Here is a 13,913-nt window from a genome sequence, read left to right on the forward strand (position 1 = left end):
ATTCCCTGAAAATCTCTCAGATCGTCAGACCAGGGGCTCTTCACCATCTTAGGATCATAGTGAGTCATTTGCACTTTTCACCACAGTTTGTGTGTTCCATACCACACCAGGCTATGATGCTTTCCCTTCATCTCTCTAATTAGCCAAATGCTTCCTGTCACTCAAGGACTAATGAAGGTCTCTCTCTCTCTCTTTGTGTTACTGGAAACCCAATTCCGAGATGAAGATCTGTGTGCAAAAGTTTCTTGAGGCTTGCTCTGAAGAAACCCACAATGACGATGATATAAGGGAAGCAGTACTGCACAAATTAAGGAGGTAATAACAATGGTTTTATCTGATCCCATGGGGAGCGTTGAAAAGAGTGGCCTTTTAGACATGTGTGGAATTGAGGCAAGGGTGCAACCTTTGTACTGACATAAATCACCAGATGCAGAATGAAGTGAAGGCAAGCAAGTTTTCAAGGCAGTAGCAGTAGGTGAGGTGTAGTTCCAGGAGAGGAACTCAGCTCTGGGCTGTCAGTGGCAAACATTCTTGGTTGCTGGGATAATGAGCGCCCTATTTCTGAAGGTAGACCTGAGCAGGGTTAACACTTTCCACTCTGGTTTTCCTGAATTTTTTTCTACCTTGACAGCTCTAGAAAATTACAATGAACTTAAACTTATTTTTGTATTTATTTCATATTTGTTAGACTAGTCTCATCCACAGAACCTCAGACTGCTGAGAAAACATCTTTCCTAGCCTCTAGTGCCATCCTGAACTTAGGCACTCTTAATACTAGTATAGATGTTTTATATTTTCCACTCAAACTTCTAGCCTTGATATGTATTAATTTAACGGAATAGAATTATCAAAAGGGAATGTATTTATCAAGATATATAATGTTTCAGACTCATCTATACACTGTATTCTATCTGTATGAAATGTACTTTGTACTGAACAGAAATCTTGAATACAGGTCTTTAGTGGGGCTGGGATATATATAAAAATTTCAATGTAATACATGAAAATAAAGATGTTTGCCTCTGGCATAAAAATTTCCTACATTTTATTTGAAAGGTAAAAAAAAAAAGTTAAAATTTTAATTTAAAAGAAAGGCAGAATGTGGGAAAATGGTTCCACTTACATAAATGGATTAGAAAAAAGCTTAGGGCGGAAAGCCGCCACCAGGAAGCAAAGCGCCTGAGGTTAGCTAGCCAGATATTTTAATGGGATCACGAGTAACTGGTTATATCACCTACAGGAAATTACTTTCCATCTGGTGCCAACATACCTTGATCACAAACACCACATGCCCCTCAGACCATTTGCTTCCTACACACACAAGTTAATGATTACAGTCTGATTGTTTTCTCCATGTTCATCTGTGTAAGATCTTATTTTCTTCACATTCATCATGTGGGTAATATCTTGTGAGCTCAATAAATACAGAGAAGAAACCCCTGTTCGGAGCTCTTGTCTCCACCTGGACATAGCCTCTCTTGTATTCAATTCTGTGTCTGGTCTCTTGCTGGACAAGAGAGAAGTCCAGACTTCTAGTCTGTGACAGCAGAAAAGTGATGATGTTAAGTGGGAATAATGGCAATGTCTCTGCTATGAATTTCATCTATCATTTTTTCGTAGTAGTGAGTCTTCAAAGAGTACCATTTTGAAAATTGTAATGTTTCTACATTTAGTATTTAGATGGCTGGATTTAAATGACAACAAGATTACTGTTATATAAACATGGGGGCTTTAAAGGGCTTCAGTTAGAAAAAGGGCAGAAAACTTTCAGAGGTGCCTGGGTGGCTCAGTCAAGTTAAGCATCTGACTTCAGCTCAGGTCATAATCTCACGGTTTGGTTCATGGCTAGGAGCTCCATATCGAACTCTGCGCTGACAGCTCAGAGCCTGGAGCCTGCTTCTGATTCTGTGTCTCCCTCTCTCTCTCTCTGCCCCTCCTCCACTTGCACTCTGTCTCTGTCTCAAAGTAAATAAATAAATTAATTAATTAATTAATTAAAATTTAAAAAAAAGAAAAAGGGCAGAACAATTTTAAAATTGAAGTAATGTTTGAAAAATATAAAGAAAAAATGCTTTAACTCAAAAAATTGGGCATTTCATTATATTTTTCATGCAAACTAGTCAGATTCGTTGAGGTATTTTGGTTTTTATCTTACTTTACATGAAATAACAAGCAACTAAACTTTACCTTTGCTAGGTATTATTAAAATAAAAGTATTTGATACTCATTCAGAAAAAGGTTGAATCAATATTTTCACCTGTGCATCACTTTTATATATATAATCCACTGACAACTCATAAGTTTGACAGAGGGGAAAAAAACTATCAAAGATACTTTTAATGGTTTAAATCAACAAGGATAATTGAAAAAGAAAATAACTGTGTGTTTATATTATTTCTTTCTTATTAGCACAAGATAAGATACATTTTGTTTTGCATTTGAAAAGGCTATGAATCATCTTAAGGGATTTATATTGTTTAAAAAACATGCTTTATTTCAACCTTTCTAAAGCTGTTCTTTTAAGAATATTTATTTTTAAGTCTTGTTTTTTTTTATGTGAAAAACTGATTCACTTTCAAACACCCTCTAAGATTTTGTTAGTCGTTAAAAATATTCAGCTACGAGATAGCCATTCAAGGCAATGTCACAAATGTCTGAGTTATTTTCAATGAAGTCTCAATTATATGTCTTCATTTTTCTTTCCCTTTGATATGAGCAACCAGCAAAGAAGAAAATCATTTCTATGATGGACAAAAGACATTTCATATTGACTTCTGGGTTTCCCAGAGAATGAAGAGCATAATGAAAAATAAAAAGGAGTGAATAAAGAATGTAATGCTTTGTAATCTTGAAATCTATTCTTGAAGAATCTGTAACTGAAATCCACTTCTAAATGACACCATACAACATCATATCTAATTCTTCACCAGAAAGACAGCTTTTCTTTTCACAAAAGTTTTATCAATTATATATTTCAAAACTGCCTGGCAGATGAGAGCTTAGTTGATCTAAACCATCTTAAGTCCTTGCAGGTCAATGGGGCCATTGATTCAGTTCTTTGTACATATCGTGAATGTGTTATGAATTGCTGGGTTTCTGTCACATGAGGAGAAAAGGTCTCAGACAAGACATTTTTGAAGGAGTAACTAGTTTGGTGGATTTATTTTATTTTATTTTTTGTTTTGTTTTGTTTTGTTTTTGTGCATCTAAGAAAGATAGAAAGGTCTGCTTAGTTTAATCCTACTCTCATTTCTTTTTAGTAACAGTCTTAACTTCTTTTAAGTCATATCTTCAATTCAATAATTTAGGTAAACAATAAGTTCAAGAAAAAAAAATTGATCCCTCAAAGTAGGCCTTCATCTGCAGGGACTAAATGACAATTTACAGCATATTTCAATAGTGCATGATTTTTTTCACAAATTTCATTAGCACACCATTGATTGCTCATTTTTCAGCTCTCAAAACAATTTAACATAGTCTCTTTCATGCAGAGGATAACATATTCATATTATTTGATTTTTGATGAAACCAAATGACCCTTTAAATTTGCAATAGAGTTCTTTAATTTTGTATGAGTTTCTTTACTGCTGTTCATTTAATTTTCTGTTTCCATTAACCACCTGCAAGCATTTGACTCTATGACAATTATTCAGCTGTGCTACATCATGACTGACATATTTTATAAGTGAAAAAATAAAGAAGAAAAGAAAATGGAGGAGGGTTAGAGATCACAAGAGAAAGGAGGAGAAAGCCATCGAACACAAATGTCATGGTTTGGAATCATGTATTTTCCATTCAGCTGAAACATCTGAGTGGTAATTATTGGTCCAACTGTAAATCTAGCCTAATTGCATTTTGTCTTCATTTCTGATAAGCACTTCACGATGATGATGATTACTCCTGCTAAATGCATTCGTTCCATGAATGTTTTCCCACACTGATGGCCAGGGGGCCTTGCAGATAAAAAGACTGCAGACAAAATAGCTCAATTCTGCTACAACTAAATCAGTATTGATTTCTTTTTCCAAGTGACAGAGGGACCCACTATGTATGCCTTTCATTTCTCTGTCTACCCACCACATACAGGGGTTTGGTCAGTACATATGAGAATGTACTTTAATTAACTGACATAACTGAGAGGCCAATCCTGGGCAATTAGCACTGATTAACTGTGTCACTTGTCTGACAAATAAAGAACATTACATCTTGCCCGTTTCCTTAAAGGCCTCAATTGAAAAGAACCCCACTGTTTGATTTAATTTTTCTTTGTACCATGGAAACCTTTTGCCATGTTGATTTAAATGTAATTTTTGCCTCTTTATACTTATGCTTTTTTTCTTTCCTATTATTGAATACCCAGTGAGCCTTTTCAATGATGGCACAGGGACAGGCTGTTAGCATCTTTTCATAAATCTCTGTATTTCATAGTAGGGCAATTAAGCTAAACATTTGGATTTCTGCTACACATTTAAATGTGCAAGTGGGAGCAAATGGCTATGGAATTGAAGTCCATTATATGGCTTCATCATTGCAGTGCAGCTTTTCAAACTCAACAAGGGTTCTGACAAAGAAATTCTAGAAAAATTGTAGTTCTGGAGTCTTTCTGAGAAAATTTCAATAACTTAGCATCAAGTAAAAGCTACAGACTGAAAATCACACTTGGCTATTCATTTGGCTGATTTAGACATTTCATCTTCTTCTTAAACATTTTGAGCAGCACTTGAACCCATCTTTGACAATGGGACAAGAGAGAAAGACTGTCATCAAGCTTCTGGAACACAGGCTCTGAACGATTCTTATTTTAACTCAGGGCTGAACACCTGCAGATGGGGATAAAAGTCAGAGATGTAAAAAGCTAATGTATAAAAGTATGAAGACTGCAGTTTGTGGAAAAAAAGGCTTAAATTAAATGGATCTGGTTCTTAAAATCTGGTACAATGCTTGGAATATTCAGAAATAAATAAATCCTCCTGGAATAGAACTTTTACAAAGAATATTCTCAGTAGATGGTTACTTGCTTGCCCAATATCCACTCTTTCTTCTTGTGACAGCCCTGGCTCTTATTTGCAGTTCTATCCTTCCCCTAATCCCAGTCTATGTGGCCTGAAACAGGCTTCACTCTAGCAATAAGTAAGGGGCCTATGAACCAAGCCTACACCCATCCTTGGGTAACAATTCCTGGCCACATAATTCAATTAGGGTGAGCACATAATCCAAGCTACTCTGATCAGAGTGACTCTCCAGGCTTTTCAGATCACTTCAGAAAAGATCTCCTTTCCACTGGACTTTAACAAGGAGCTGTCTATTGTATCCACATATCTTGCCAATATGCACGGCCACAGAATGAAGTTAACCCATTGAAGAATGTAGAAAGATAGCACAAGCCAGTGCCATCATTGGGGTTTGTGCTTATGAGTCAGTATATTCCATTGTTGTAAGCCAGTTTGCATTGATTTTTCTGTCACAAAAATAGTTAATTATAAAAGCTAAATCTATTTGAATGAGAGCAGTATTAAAGCAAATAGGGGTAAGAAAATGCTCCAACTTTAGCTGGGAGCAAGCACAACTTATCTTCCACTCCCCCCTTAAATTTTATTCATTCAGTGTAAATTTCCCTGACCCAGATGAAAATTCTAGCAGGATGGTGATTTTACTGCATATTATATCAACTGTCCAAAAATCCCCTTTAATTTCAGTGATTCAGAAATTAGATTGTTTAGTCCCATAGACGAATACAAACTCTAAGTTGCCTCTGTGTTCAGTCATTTTACCAGCCTCAGAATGGAAGCCTATAAAAGGAAGAACAAGATCCTTTTTAATATTCTCCATCTTGTTTTTTCTCCTTGTTTACTGTGGCTTCAGAATTGGGTGATTCAGAGCAATGAAGCTTAGGATGCTCTTTGAGGAAGTCAAGGAGGGGAAACCAATTTATTTGGTGGCTAGTGATAGGATAGATATAGACAAGATGGAGAGTCATTTGAATTGGGAAAGAAAAGTGGCTCCGGAATGAGATAGATGGTTAGCATCTCTGCTTGGCTTCCATTGGCTGTGACCTCAGAGTAAGTTGCTAAGCTTTAGCCTTTGCATTTAGGGTTAAAATATTTTAGGTGTTCTATAAGAAATGCAAGATACTGCACAGCAGGCTTACCCATTGCAATCATTTAATAAGTTGTTAAAGTTATTTGGGAAGATTTATTAGCAGGGGGTCGGGAATAGTCCATCATACCCTTTTCTAGTCATACAGAGTGACAGCATATGAAGAATGGTTACTTTGCTTGAAGTGTTATGATTTCCCACAATGTAAAAACAGATAAAAATCCATGTTATAGAATTATTCTAATTATCTATCCTTACTGATAAACATTTTGAATCAGGAGTTAACTATTTCTGAGAAGGGAAAACATTAGCATCAACTAAGAGTCTTGAGTCTAAGTTCTCTGTGAGCAGATAGCAATCTAGGCATCCCTGGGAGCACATTGGAGAATGCTTTGTGAATAGTTGGTACATTCATGACTGTTGGCCAAATAACCTTTACAAGCAAATGTGATGAATATTAAAGATAACAATATATTTTGCTTTTTACTAAAAATACTACTTATTTTGTGTGTCATTACAAAACACAGCAAACTAAAACTTACCTCAGCAATTAATTTCTTCCTCAAATAGCTATACTTGTACATGATTACATATTTCTGCAACTCTATGTATTGGATCAATATGCTCTATAAGTTTTGCAGCCACATGCATCATAAGGCATTTATGGTTTCAATTCTGAGTGTTAATTTAAGGTTCCACAATTAAACATACTTTAATCAGTGAAATATGAATAGTTTGGGCCTGCTTGAGAGTAAAAACTAGAACTTAATTCTTTCAAATTATACCTATGTCTAAATGAAGGAAATATAGTCCCTGAGGAATATATGGGGTATTTGTGTGTGAAATATATTCTTGACAAAAAATATATAATTTTTTTTGGAAAAATGTGATTTGACTTGAATTAAGCAATATGTGATTATAATAAAAATAGATAAAGCTTATGTTGGTTCTCTTGGTAGGAACTAGAGTTTACTCTGAGGTTAAGAGTCACTTTCTATGACTATGTAACAAGTTACCAAAAACTAAACCATGTAAAACAACATACATGTATGGTCTCACAGTTTCCATGTGTCAGGGATCTGGGCATGTCTTCATTGGATTCTCCTCTCAGGGTCTCTCACAAGGAAGAAATCAAAATGGTTTCCATGTTGTGTTCCTTTCTGCTGCTTGAGGCCCTCTTCCAAAGCCTATGGTTTTTAGTAGAGTTCAGTTCCTTGCAGCCATATGATTAAGGTCCCATTTTCCTTCTTTTTTTTTCTTTTTTAATGTTTATTTATTTTTGAGAGAAAGAAAGACAGAGTGCCAGCAGGAGAGGGGCAGAGAGAGATGGAGACACAGAATCCGAAACAGGCTCCAGGCTCTGAGATGTAAGTACAGAGGGAACTTGAACTCACAAGCTGTGAGATGAAGACCTGAACCAAAGTCAGACGCTCAACTGACTGAGCCACCCAAGTCCCCCTTAGGTCCCCTTTTCTTGCTAGCTGTTGGAGACTAACAGTAGGTTCAGTTCTTTGCCCTTTGCTCTGCCTTGACACTTTGACTTTTTGGTTCATGTTTTCAAAGCAGCCAGCAGAACATATCTGACCTCCATGAAGGCTCTAGTCTTTCTTTTACCTGATTAGATCAAGTCCTCTTATGGTAACCTCCCCTTTAATTAAGTCAAACACAACTGATTAAGGGATTTAATTACATCTGAAAATATTTTGTCATGTAAAATACCTAGCTTTATATCACATCATATTCAGGAGTTCTTCCAATAGTCAGAGGGAGAGTTTGTAGAGACATGTATACTTGTGCATTTGAACCTTCAGGGTCATCTAGCATTCTCCTTACCACAGAATCTAATTGAGGAATATATCTTTAAGTGAGACTAACTTTTTCTTTCCAAATATAATCTCCTAGGTAATGATTAAAAAGAATTCTTTGAATCCAACTATCTAAATACATTCATGGACAATCATGGTTCTTTTTGTCTCCCTTTAATATATTCTATACTCTATAATGGGAAATTATACATATATATGTGCATTTTGCTTCAGGACTATCATTACTAAGATTTAGTCATTGTTTATTAATTTGCCTAAAGAACAATCTTTATGCAGGCTTAGTCAATTGTTTTTAGGATTGGCTTTGATTCCATCTAAAATGCTTAGAAAAACATTGGCTGTGACTCTGTGAAGCTATAGTTTTCTTTCCTTTAACTGTAATTATTGTTTTGCTTTAATCAGTGCCATCCATGTATTCTATTTATGAAAATTGAGGTTTGATGTCTTCTGATAGAATAAGCTAATTTTATCCTGACATCTGTGACTGTGATGTGATGTCTGCTTAACATCATTACACCTCCAGTGACATTAGTAGCTTACTTATCCCCAATATCATACAAAGTTAACTGTATAGGATCAAAAACTCAGGAATGAAGCTGAAAGCTCACATTTAAAATGTTCAATTTTCCTGATTTTGAGAGTTTGCAATCACTCCACTTCAAAGTGATAGGACCTGAGGTTACAGATAACCCTTCATCTTTCACCTCTGGGATGTTAGAAAGCATTAAAGGTGGGGGAAAACAAGAAGGTACAACATTGACTTAAAGCCGGAGGGTTTGGGGATGAAACATTTATTTTCCTTGTCTGCTGTCAAAATCCACAAAAGTGTACTATGTAGAAAATTATTTGTTTTCAGTGTTAGTTCGGGTACTGCTTCAAGTGTAGCAGTCTAGGGGTGTGTGTGTGTGTGTGTGTGTGTGTGTTGAATGACTTTGTAAAGAACTGGAATTTATACAGTTTTAAGTACTTTTGCTCAATACACATATTTGGGACTACTTGAGTAAGTTGTATTTAACATCTTTCTCTTTGTCAATTTATTGACTGCCAAATAGGAAGTCAATACACATGAAATAATGCTTAAAAGTGTACTGCCCATTCTGGGAAATATTATTTCAGAATATAGGTGTTTATTTTACTCAAATAATTATTTTTTTTATTTTTGAAATACAGTATATACACTTTTTTAATAGTTGCAAATCATGCATATGGACCAAGTGGTCATCAACTCAGACATCTAGGATGCTGTAGGCTCAGCACAGCCTCCAAGCCACTTGCTCAGATTCCATCAGGGTGATTACATAGCCCTCCATGTGGGGCCTTTTATGTTGCAGTTGATGCAGCAGCTGATATGTCCATGAACCCTATGCACACCTGCATGCATGATCCCTGTGTGCCTGCCCGACCTAGCACCTGGTGACTCTTACCAGCCTGATGGGCTGCAGAGACCACTGTCCATGAGAGTGGCTTGGTAGCTGTCAGAATGCTACTCAACTAATTCTTAAGCAAAGTTTTGAAAGCTGATGCAGAGTTGCTTTTCAGAATTGATTTTCAAAATATAAAATATATTCTCCTTTTTATTCTTCATTTGATCTTTAGAATTAAAATTGATTGTGAAATCAGCTACAGGTAAAAGGATAAACAGGATTTGAGGTTATATATGAAAACTGTTAAAAGTACAACTTGTTTTATCCTTCCTTGTGGAAAAAGCTTGATCATTTCATTCTCTATTGGTAAACATCCTTTATCTATGATAAATCTCAGTTGTATGTTCCGGGATCCACAGTTCAAAGTCAACTGAGCAAAGCTGCAGGTGCTACACATGAGGCTGAGCCTGACGGTGTGCTATTCAAGTAATCAAAATTGAGGACTGAAGAAACTACTATGTGCTAACTACTAGTTTTAAAAATAAGAATTGTTATGTTGTATTAGAGAGTCTTTCAATATTTTTATTTTTTTTATTTTCTGGTTTTTTTTTTAATGTTTATTTATTTTGAGAGAGTGTGAGTAGGGAGGGGCAGAGAGAGAAGGAGAGAGAAAATCCCAAGCAGGCTCCCTCCTCAGTGCAGAGCCTGATGTGGGGCTGGATCTCACAACCATGAGATCATAACCTGAGCTGAAATCAAGAGTTAGACACTTAACCCACTGGACCACCCATGTGCCCCTTAATCTTTTTAGAATGTAATCTCTGTGAGTGGCTTAAAGGGGTGGTAAAAATAGGGTAGTAACTGATGTCCTCCACAGGCTCAGCAAAATCTATAAAGATACTAATAGATCTTAGTAAATATATTATGGTTGAGGTATTTGTAAATTTTCCTTGGCCTTCTAAAGATAAATGGTATGTTGTTTATATCTGGAACAACAGATTACTTTTTGTCCAACTATTAGCTAAAGTATTATTTTTTTCAATTGCAAGCTAAAGGATTTTTTCCTTACACTTATGGTAATTTTATCTTTTTTAGATGTCAAAAATTTCACATTGGTACAATTATTTTGGGTAACATATTTTGTTTACTCTCCCCTTACCCACAAAGATTTTAATTTAATTTTTTTATTTAAAAAAAATTTACATCCAAATTAGTTAGCATATAGTGAAACAATGATTTCAGGAGTAGATTCCTTAATGCCCCTTACCCATTTAGCCCATCCCCCTCCCACAACCCCTCCAGTAACCCTCAGTTTGTTCTCCATATATATGAGTCTTTTCTGTTTTGTCCCCCTCCCTGTTTTTATATTATTTTTGTTTCCCTTCCCTTATGTTCATCTGTTTTGTCTCTTAAAGTCCTCATATGAGTGAAGTCATATGATTTTTGTCTTTCTCTGACTGACTAATTTCACTTAGCATAATACCCTCCAGTTCCATCCATGTAGTTGCAAATGGTAAGATTTCATTCTTTTTGACTGCTGATTAATACTCCATTGTGTATATATATATATATATATATATATATATATATATACCACATCTTCTTTATCCATTCATCCATCGGTGGACATTTGGGGTATTCCCATACTTTGGCTATTGTTGGTAGTGCTGCTATAAACATGGGGGTGCATGTGTCCCTTTGAAAGAGCACACCTGTATCCCATGGATAAATGCCTAGTAGTGCAATTGCTGGGTCATAGGGTAGTTCTATTTTTAGTTTTTTGAGGAACCTCCATACTGTTTTCCAGAGTGGCTGCACCAGCTTTCATTGTAAAAGAAAATGTAATTACATACAAATTCAGGATAATGTAATGGGGATTAAGTACACATCCTATAGAGGAGTTTTGAGTTTGAATATTGCTCTTGCTCCTTACTTGGTATAATTTTGAACAACTACCCAGATGAATCTATTAACTATAATGAGATTGCACATAAAGCATTTATTATAATGCCTGCTTCAGGGTTAAGTGTCAGTAAATATTAGCTATTTATATCATTTTATTATCATGATGAGCATCTTATAAAGTCAAAATGATAGTGTTTCTGAGAAGAAAGATACACAATCACTTGGCTTTATATGACTGCTGTATTAAATTTTGTTCGTAAAATTTATAAGGATATTTAGGACCTGAAAAAACTTGTCAAAGTGCTAAATATATAATAAAAGTCAGGTTGTGAAGTTTCATCAGCAATATTGAACACATAGTTTTGAGATTTTGTATTCATTGAAGTCATTTTAACTTCAGATTTCCTAATGAATTTATTTTTTTCCAGATGTGAAACCATTGCTATCCTTTTAAAAATCAAAACCTGTATTACAAACATATTTAAAAAATAAAGATGAAGGGTTCTGAGATTTTAAAACTAGTCTGCATTTGTGTGTTTGTATGTATACATGTGTATGTGTGTGCATATATGTGTGAGTGTATGCACATACATATTCCCAATATATGCATATATAAGCTTAACATGTTTACTACCAGTCTTTAATGATTTGCTTTAAAAATTTAATTTTTAATCTGATTCTTTTCTTTTTGATATATTTTATTCTTAATAGAAGGAGTTATGTAATATTTTTACCATTTAAAGTGTTAATTTGAAGAATCATTTTCACTAGAATCTTGTTTTTAGTGTTTTCTAGTATTCAAACATAGGATTATAAAATTTCTGATGTTTCTTATTATATAACCTTACTCTCCAGTAAGTCATTGTATGTAGTAAGGAATGTAGCTACTATAAATATGTTATTCTGCTCTACCATGCACTTTCTTGCCCTTGATTAAAGCATATTTTTCCTTATAATTCCCCATGTTTTAGAATGTGGTTCTTTCTTTATATATTAAAATATCAATTAGAGTTCTGTAAATGAAAAAAAAGTCTTCAGAACCATAGAGTGTTTAATGTATGGGGAATAAGTTTCTAGAGGTATCATGAATATTATACATTTTAAACGTTTACTGGGTGATGTTTTCTATCAAACAACTCATCACAAACAACTACAATCTTAGCCTCTTTGTTTCTTTATTTTTGTATTTGTGTTCCCTCTTCTAATGGTACAGCCAGTGTCTCCGTTCTTCTTTACATCATTTCTTGCCTTGTGTTTCTGTACCTTGTAACTATGTCCCCACAGAAGATTCTTCTAAGTGTAAGCCTAATCATACCATTTTCATATATAAAAAGCTTCAATAAGCCTAGAACTCCAAAGAGGTAGAATATATGTACTTCTTCCTGTTCCACCCTCCCAGTGGGAAATTGATCATCTAAACATAAATGTTACAAAAATAATACTCTGAAAGTAGCAAGAATGCAAACAAGCTTGGGCCCTCAGGGCTCAATGAAAGGTGAATTTCCCCGGTTTTCTTTTTGCTTTATATATACAGACAAAGCCTGGAGAGGCTGGCAACCTGGAAACACCAACAGATACAGACCAAAAAAGGCCTTAAAAAACTTACTCCCTTAAGACAACAGACCAGAAAAGGGACAGCTGGCAAGACAGCAATCTTTTAAACAATGACCATACTACTCCACAGGAAAGAAAAACCACAGAAAAAATGCTGTCAAATCTCTACCACTGACAGCTGTCTAGACTTAAGTTGCACCAGCTTGTAATCAGGAGACCTAATTCCACACCAACCCCTGCTGATGAGGTGTCAAACAAGACACGATATTGAGTAGGTACCTTCATCACTGTCCTGCGGTACTGAGCCACAACCTACCCACCCCTATCAGTGACCATACAGAAAGCCTGAATTTCCACTCCTACCCAGAGATGAAGCTCCCTTTCCATCTATGTTGAGATGGCATCAGAGGGACCTATGGGAGAGTCAGGACTTTGATCATTTCCTATTATAAGGAAAGCACTCCCACAGACCCAAGTAGGAATCACCTTCTCAGCCAATGTGCTGTAAATGAAGACCTTATTGGGTAGCCATTACTCCCACTCATGCCCTGAGAAAGCAGGAAAACCTCCCCACTAGGTATCAACAGAAGCTGAGTGGGAAAGCTAGACTTACAATCCCATTTGGAAGTAAATAATTGGTGTCGCCTCCTTTTCTCTGTTGCAAAAAATCAGGAAAAGCTCAAGGTGAATAAAAAAAAGGCGGCATATGCCAAAATTGAAATGGCACAGATTATAGAATTATCTGACAAGGATTTTAACTCATAATGATAAAATGCTTCAAGAAGCAATTACAAAACATTTGAAACAAACAAATGATTGAAAAGTCTCAGCAAAAGCTTTGAAGACCCTAATGGAAAATTTTTTAGACTCTATTTTTTAAAGCAGTTTTAGTTTTACAGAAAAATTGAGAGGAAAATACAGAGATTTCCTACATACCCTGGCCCCAACACGTGCATTGCCTCCTTCATTGTCAACATCTTCCGCTAGAGTGGTACATTTGTTATAACTGATAAACCTACATTAACACATCATAATCATCCAAAGTTTACATTAGGGTCCACTCTTGGGGTTTTTTCTTCTGTAGATTTGCAAAAATGTATAATGTCATGTATCCATCATCATAGTATCATACAAGGTATTTTTGATGCCCTAAAAATTGTTACACCTA

At 35.4% G+C, this 13,913-nt stretch overlaps 1 pseudogene; it reads left to right on the forward strand.

Annotated features, from left to right (window-relative positions):
- The first annotated feature begins 220 nt into the window (after positions 1–220).
- Positions 221–13,913, forward strand: part of LOC125935255 (40S ribosomal protein SA-like) — a 30,315-nt pseudogene continuing 16,622 nt past the window's right edge.

This window comes from Panthera uncia (assembly GCF_023721935.1).
Source record: "Panthera uncia isolate 11264 chromosome A1 unlocalized genomic scaffold, Puncia_PCG_1.0 HiC_scaffold_17, whole genome shotgun sequence".
Taxonomy (NCBI): Eukaryota; Metazoa; Chordata; class Mammalia; order Carnivora; family Felidae; genus Panthera; species Panthera uncia.